Below are 8,849 nucleotides of genomic sequence, written 5' to 3'. Positions count from 1 at the left end.
ACAACGGTCCCTCTTGTTTTGGGGGGAACTCCTGAACGCATCATTACATGCTGTACAGTTCCGAGCGCATCAGCTGCGCATTGGAACAACGCCTGCGTCTCGACCAATGAGAGCCTGTTGGGCTGTGACGTAAGTGGGATGTGTCTGCCGCGTCGTAAGGGAGTGGGGCGTGTAAACCTAAAAACCGGTGGGTCCATCAGGAAACCCGGATAACCAGAGAGACTCAATTTAATTCGGACCAACCTGCCGACTGTATCTGCTCCATCATGCTGTCTGTGTCCGAGTCTTTGTGTGGGTGAGTTCATCTTTACTACAATATTACTAATCCTTGAATGCGTCACCATCGCTTATTTTACAAAGGGGGGTTACATGTGGAGACTGCGAATACTTCAATGAATCACTCAAATCTACATTTCTGCCACATCCCTAAAGAAACAGCCAGCATATGTACCCACACTTCTTATTTAAAAAGCATGAGAAGCGCGCGGGATGACTCGCTCACGCTCCTGGGAATAATATTTATATATTTCCTCAATAATTGTATTTGTCTTAGACCAAGCGGAAGTGATTCGTTTCCGCTCCAGAGTTAAATCGTGCTATTATGAAGTAGTAACGCAATAATAGCGCGGAAAGTCTTAGCTCATAGACAGGACGGAACAACCCACACTTTGCACATGCGCTCCACCGTGACGTCATTTCCAAAAACCCATTGCCCCCCATTATTACTCACAGAGGGGTCGCGGTTTGTGCTGCTTTGACTTTATTTGTGCACCTCAGCGGAATGACCAAGCCACATATTGGCCAGCTTCACAATGACACAGAACTGAGACAGCAGGCTGCCATTGTGTGATTCAAGCTCAGGAGCCCCACTGGAACAGACTCTTTTGACACTATGCGTTAATTATCGCTTTCCCACACTCCGTCCATACTGTAAACATTACACACTGTATATTTTGCACATTTCTCCTCTTTAAAAACGTCGCAGCTCTTCCACTTTAAATTCTGATATACTGCACATATGTTATTTATATTATTAAATTGTCTTATTTGAAATTGCGGTAAAGAATACCAGAAATGCACTTCACTAATATTCTCTTAACATTTGATGAACTTTCTTAATATAAATTATTGCTAAACCTGAATTAGTGGAAACACAGGCTGGGCTCTTCTCTTATGTACATGACAGTTGAGACATTCTGCAGACAGTTTGACAGTTGACAGTTGTTACGTGAGGAAAGATGTTACGTGAGGAAAGATATTTACTTCCAGTCAGTGGCTGTACAGGATGCCCTTCCCAAATGACTCCTGTTGAATCACATATCCCTCTTTGTTTAGTTGTTATTGAATGCAGCATGACTGTGCACGCAGAGATGTGAAATCAAGACATCACTGATGTTATGTTGCACCATCTGAAAAGAGCTTTCTGCCTCCTAAAATGAATATGGTCTTTGTTTGTAAGGTATAATTAAGTATTTCGGGGACAACGTGTTATTATATGATAATATTATATAAACAATGGTTAAAATAAGAAAAGGTACATGCTGTAAAACCTCCACCCAATCCCATGCCAGAGGGATGAATTCAAACACAGCCTGAAGTCAAGTGTTCACATACTTGTGAACATGTAGGTGTGTTTGAAAAATTACAGAACATTCACCAAATCTTCATGCATGCATCCAGGCATTCATCACACAACACACAACACACACACACAACACACACCACACACACACACACCACACACACACACACACACACACACACACACACACACACACACACACACACACACACACACACAAACAACCTTCAATGTCAGTCTCATGTGTTGGCCATTGTGTGAAAACTGCTCAAGCTTGTTTAGGTTTAGTACATAGTAAATGACCTTTGTTTTTCCTGCCTCCCTCAGTGAGAGCTATGAAGAGTGCAAGGCGACAGCTGATTGGCTGCTGTCCAACACGCAGGTGCGGCCGACTGTGGGGATCGTGTGCGGCTCAGGCCTGGGGGGGCTGGCTGAGATGCTGAAGGACCCGCAGTACTTCAAGTACTGCGACATTTCCCAACTTTCCCAAGAGCACAGGTATGCACAGCTGGTACTTCTCATGTGTGTGTGTTGTTTTGCGGAGCTCTAAGTAAAAGCATTTGGATTGGTTACTAACTGTTGTGTGGTTTTGTGTGTGTGTGTTGTGTGTGTGTGTGTGTGTGTGTGTGTTGTGTGTGTTGTGTGTGTGTGTGTGTGTGTGTGTTGTGTTGTGTGTTACAGTGCATGGTCATGCTGGGCCGCCTGGTGTTTGACCGCTAAAAGGAAGCCGTTGTGTTTGCATGCAGGTCGCTTCCACCTGTACGAGGGATACCCCATCCAGAAGGTGAGTTTGTTTTTTGAAGTTCCTACTACCACAGTGTATAAGTACGCCAATACATTAAAGTATGTCATTTACAACAGCATTCCTGAAGTAAAAGACAGAATCATTTTGATCTACATGTACTAAAAGTATCAGAAGCAAAATAACTTGTTGAGCACATTTTAAAATGGAAAGTTCAGCAGTCCAGTGGTTTCCAACCCCACGAAAGAGGCACAACATAGGGGTGGTGATGAATGGGGGAGAAAGGAAGGAAAACGAATGTTCTGCAACGCAAATTAATAATATATTTTGGACTTTTAAATGATCTTTGAAAGGTGAAATATTGCATTTATTTAGGATTCAAACAGTTATTGAATCGGAAAGATTGTGAGGGAAAAATCAAAAAAACTCCCAGACCAGTTTAAATTAATCATATATTGTTTCTTACATATTTTTTCCCTATGAAATATAGTGGAGTAGAGGTGTAAAGTAATGTAAATCATTACACTCAAGTCAAGTATAAAGTACCACGAATCTTGTACTGAACACATGTCCCTCAAAGGACACATTGATCATTTGAAATTCTTGTATCAAAACTCTATGTCAGTTTTACAGTGACTACTCCTTATTTCACACCATTTAAATAAATTGGTTATTTAAATGTAGTTAACATATCCTGCCTTTTATCTAATTGTTTGATTTAGTTTGACTTCATCTAGATATTCTGTGTATGGGTATTTTATGTGAGATTTTCCCAGAGAGCATCTGTAAAACTCTGCGTACTGTCGACTGCTTGACCTTGCAGATTTAGAAAACAGAAAGCAGATGTTCCAGGGAACACGCATTTCTATTTCCATATCCCTATGGATTTCAATCGAGGTTTCATACATTGCACCATTACAACCCTCATGCTGACTTCTGCCACGAATTAATATTGTGATAGTTACAAAAGCTACTGCGTAGAATAGGTGATGGCATTCAAAATCCAACAGTGCAATAAACAATATACCTAAGATATAAGAAAATAGTGCCACGAGAAAAATGCGTATTAGGTCAACTAATATCAGCACATGTCAAATAGAATAAGATGAACACAAAGTAAAATAACTTGCAGAGGAATAAAATACTGCTTATTGTAATAATATATGAATATGTGGTCTGGTAAACAATGCTATCAACAACAATCATGACACTTCACTAAGCGACCTTTGGGTTGGCATGATCGGCCTGTAGGGAGGGACGGCCCTGATTATTACTGAGATCAGGAATTAAACAGTTGTAAAGCTTGTGGGATAAGACTGTCCCTGAGCCCTGGGGGTCTGGTCTTCTTGGTGGGTCACTGTAGTGAGTGCATGTGTTCACATTACCTCGTGTTCCTCAGATCACGCTGCCCATGCGGGTCTTCAAGCTGATTGGGCGTGGAGACCGTTCTTCCTGACGAACGCAGCAGGGGGCCTGAACCAGGACTACAGGTGGGGGACGTCATGATCATGAAGGACCACATCAACATGCCGGGGTTCGCTGGGAACAACCCGCTGGTCGGGCCGAATGACGACCGGTAGGTGGAGGAGAGGGATGGGGTCGGTGTTTCTGTGAGGGCAGAAACTGTAGCTTTAAAAATGTTGACATGTTTTATGCTCTACACAACCAGTATTTTAGATTAGATTTACTTGACCCCTAATTTGTGAAAGTGTTTTGTACAGCAGCATGTAAACAAGGCATTGCACATAATGTAGAAACCAAGTTGAAAATAATAACAGTAGTAAATAAATATATGTAGATTATCTATGTCAAATACACAATATAAATATACAAACACAGTTAGTAAACTCTATAATGGACCAACCTACTTCTAACAAAAATGTGAACAAAGTATTATTTTTCCGTCAATTGGCATCATTTTGTAACACTGGAAACAACCTAATCCAAATGGAAATCTTACCCTCCTGCCTGAAACAGGACTAGCTAACGTAGAGTCTGATCATCAGTATTACAACCATTTTTAGAGTATTTTTCTTTATTTATGGGGAGGCGTGTGGTGCAATGGGTTGTGAGTTGGTATTCGGATCAGGAGGTCACAGGTTCAATCCCCACTGCAGTCAGCATGTCGTTGTGTCCCTGGGGCAAGACACTTCACCCCAAATTGCTCCTGTGGGGATTGCCCACAGTATTGAGTATGTAAGTCGCTTTGGATAAAAGCGTCTAACAAGTGACATGTAATGTAATGTAATGTAATTTATGGCTGGAAGATATAAAAATGACATTTAAATCATCTGCTCAAAGAGGCCAGGAAATCTTTTGCATAAAAAACTCCCTGAGTCTTCTAGCAATTTCAAGCAAGCAGCTCATTCAGTGTTCAAATGACTCAGCAGGATACAGTTATCCCCTCCGCCTCCATATTTGATCAGCATATTTCCAGTCTCCCACACAAGACTTCCACACTTCAGCACTGTTGTGGCATCGAGCTGATGTCTAGAGGGCACAAAGACTGCCATTGTTCTCAAAGGCTGGAGGATAGAGGCTCTAACAGAACTTCAGAGCATAAGCGTCAAAGCATCATTGCATCCATGAACAACAGGAGTTTACCCTCTGTCTCAATATATACAAATCTTCCTTCACAAGTCTTTCCTTTAAGATATTCCCCAATCTCAGAAATGTAGTGTGCTGCCTTTTTACCTGAGTCATTTGGGGGGGGTTTCAGTACCTGAATGGCCCAGTTGTGTGGATGTCTACAGTCAACTCTGTCCTCCTTCAGGTTTGGGGTCCGCTTCCCCTGCATGTCTGACGCTTACGACCGAAAGCTGCGGCAGATGGCCCTCGACGTGGCCTCAGAGCTGGGCTACAACGACTTCTTCAGGGAAGGGGTGTACTGCGTCGTGGGGGGTCCGTCCTTCGAAACCATCGCTGAGTGTCGCATGCTGCACAAGCTGGGTGCTGATGCTGTCGGTAAGAACCAAGTCTGCTTTACTCACACACCTTTAAGAGAGGACCCTTACCTCAACCATTGCATTTACACACTTTAGAGAGAGTACTTTCTGTGAGGGTAATAAGGAGAAAAAGACAGAAGTATGACCTTGAAAGCTAACTATTAGGAAGCTTTGAAGGGGGCTGGTAGAACGGGATTAACTGTACAATTTATTTAAAATATGTTCAACTGTTCTTCATCACAAAGCCCTTTTTGACTCATCCGTCCCTCTACGTATGCTCTCTTCAAAGCCACCAGACTTCATTTAGAAAAACAATGATTTTACATTGCAAAATAGTTGAACCTTAACCGGTTAGTTACACAATATGACACTGTAACGGAGGTGATCTCTGGGGCCATAGATCTCGGCCTCCATTACGGATTCTGTAGCTTCATTGGTGGCAAAGTGTATGTGGTTTGTGCATCTGTCTGTGTTTAAGTTTGTCTCTGTTTCCTGGTTTTATGTTGAAAAGTGTTCCCCTATCCCCATGTCTGTTGCTGTTTGTGTGCACCTGGTGCCCTGTGGTGTCTCCTCCCCCCTCACCTGTGTCCTGTTGGTTTGATTAGTGTGGGCGTGTATTTAGGCTCTGTTGCCCTGTCTGTTAGGAGGCTGGTAGTGTGGTGGCTGTGTGCACAGGAGCAGCAGATTGACGCTGTGTCATATCATATGAGTGTGAGTTAATAAATGCCCACACCGGGTTGTATTTTTGGACGTTCTGCCTCCGCCTCCTTGCTTGGTCGGGCCGCTCAATTGTCAGCTCACCTCAGTTACTGTTAAATAACTGTCGCATAGGTCAGATGTTCTGAAGAAACGGCTTCCTGACGCAGTCCTTTGTGTCATTACCAGAAAATGAGTCGCAGGATGGTTCAAAATCTCAGTTTTAAGCAACTTCGAAGTTTTTATAATGCAACATTACTGCTGAGGCAGGATGTGTCTATGAAATAGCTTGTTTATTTTCTTACATAAGAAATACACTGAGATATACAGTATATAGAGGAATAACTACCATGTCATTAAAAGTATGGCAAAATCTCTGATGGTTTGCAAATGTATATATTTAAACCCAAGTGTTGTAATGTAACATCTGTGTGTGTTGCTGGCTCATTAAGAGGGACAGACTAAACATTTGGAAACAGAAAAGGAAGAAACTAATTAATTATAATAATAACATTGGGTCTATTAACCTGATACAATGTTATATTTTGCTGCATGTACCTGTAAAGTTCTTAACAAATAATCTGAGGGGAATTTCTTGTTGTTTGTTTTTAACTTGTGATGTGTCATTTTGTAAAGCACTTTGAGCTTCACGTGTTGTATGAAAAGTGCTATATAAATAAAGCTTTATTATTATATCATCAAAGGCATCTACACGGCACACACAACATTAGGAGCAGCTTTATCTACTAGTTAGGGGTGTGTGAAGGAGACAAACTGGTACCTCTTATAGTCCCAGCCCACACTCAGTACTTGGTCCGGTTTGGACCTTGAACCCTCCTGATCCCAAGCCAAATCCCTACATCCTGAGCTTCTGCTGCCCCTATTTGAAGAACACTCGGAGATCTTTACAACGCCTCACCTCCTCTCTCTCTTCTCTCAGGGATGAGCACCGCGCACGAGGTCATCGTTGCGCGTCACGCCGGGATGCGCTGCTTCGCCCTGTCGCTGATCAGCAACCAGGCGGTGATGGACTACGACAGCCAGGAGAAGGCCAACCACGAGGAGGTGCTGGAGACGGGCCGGCAGCGGGCGGAGCAGCTGGAGAAGCTGGTGACCACCATGGTCGACCGGCTGGAGCACAACAACAACGACTCCTCCTGAACACATGCCCAAATTCATCACTTTAACTCGTCCTAGATCAGCTGTTATTTTAAAATGCTTGTTACTGTAGAACGCTAACAAAAACTGTTAGCCCAGGGCTGGGTTTACTACTTGATTAAGTAGTTGCTATTTCACTGTTACTTTAAGTCAGGGGTGTCCAAACTTTTTTCCCCGTGGGCCACATACAGAAAAATATACGAAGGGCTGGGCCACTCACTCGAGGTATATTGCCTCATAAGTTAAAGGTGGGGTAGGTAAGTTTGAGAAACCGGCTCGAGATACACTTTTTGTTATATTCCATGGAATGCTCTTAACATCCCGATAGCAATGAATATCTTAAGTGCTTTGACAAAAAATCCATACAAAAATGTCATCTGTGGAAGCCGTGGTACTGTAAAAAGCACGACCAATCATTTTAGCCGGCCCGGCTAATTCAAATTCTAGCGCACTCGAGCTGGTTTCTCCAAAATGACCTACCCCACCTTTAAGTTATAAGTTGGAAAAGTCAATCCAATGTAGGTAAATTATTCTTGATACTTGAAAATGCTGTAAGAAAAAAACAGCTCTCCATGGGGTTTCATTTATTATGTTGGCAGCTCATTCCTTAAAACAGGAGCTTCAGATTTCTGATAAGAAGAGGAAATATGGAGGGTAGATTTCAAGGTTGTTATGTACATTTGTTATTGGGCTTTTTTCTTATCAACTTAGAGTTGTTAGAACGTATTTTGAACTCTAAATGACTGAATTTATCTGAAAATTGGGTGAATTAACACATGAATACTGTGTACATATATTTGAACATATATTTAAGAAGTATAATATAAGACAAGCAGAAGTTTATTGTACTTAAGTCATTATACTTTTTTAATTTGCTGAGTGAGGGCCCGATTCAAAATGGTCCGCGGGCCGCATTTGGCCCTCGGGCCGTAGTTTGGACACCCCTGCTTTACTGTAAGTCTTAAAATCCTGGAAACTGTTACACCATTCTTATACACTCCTCCTTCAGCAACGTTTACATTTTAAAGGTGTACATATAAACGATACACAGTCATTCTCCTACAGAAAATCCCCGCTTGTGATTTATTTGACTGTATTCAGAGTGTTTCAGTGAAACGACATTGTATTGTACTTTTAAAGAAATAACTTAAAATGACATATTTATTGTTCAGATCTTTTACATTCCCCAACACGAGTACAGTGACGTTCCCATTATTTGATGTTGAGCTCATCACACATGTCTTCAGGCTAAAAGGTGGAAATTATAATTGTAAAAGAAGTTTAAGATGTTCTAAAATATTTATACTAATAATATTTAAGTGTTTTGTTTTTAAGTTGCTTTGATTATATTCAAGAGTTTGATGAACAGTTGAAGAAAGGGATTATTGGACCGTTACTAAAGTATGTTTATTTGATACAAATCTTCCTCCATGTCTTATCACTGTGTTAGCGGACTGGGATGTTCTGCTTTAAGAGGTACTTTACTAAAAACTGTACAAATTGTGGATCTACTTTTACAGTAAAATGACTCAACTCAACCTTTTCATGTGTGCTTTGTTTTAAACTCTAAGGTGTTTTATTTCTCTGCTCATTTGTGGTTTTGGAGGTTGGTGGGATGTGTGAGCTATTTCCCCTAAAGAGGACTCTCAGTCATAACGACTTTCGCTTGACTCGTTTACCGGGTTTTAAGTTTTTTTTTGAAGCCACCATATAACTGGTAATCGAT

The 8,849-nt window shown here is 41.6% G+C and overlaps 1 pseudogene; it reads left to right on the top strand.

Moving 5' to 3' along the window:
• Window positions 1–251: 251 nt before the first annotated feature.
• Window positions 252–8,661, top strand: LOC117540942 (annotated as a pseudogene).
• The last annotated feature ends 188 nt before the right edge of the window (window positions 8,662–8,849 follow it).

This window comes from Gymnodraco acuticeps, unplaced genomic scaffold (genome assembly GCF_902827175.1).
Source record: "Gymnodraco acuticeps unplaced genomic scaffold, fGymAcu1.1, whole genome shotgun sequence".
Lineage (NCBI taxonomy): Eukaryota > Metazoa > Chordata > Actinopteri > Perciformes > Bathydraconidae > Gymnodraco > Gymnodraco acuticeps.
Note: the sequence above shows the minus strand (reverse complement) of the source record. Positions and strands in the feature narration are given on the sequence as shown.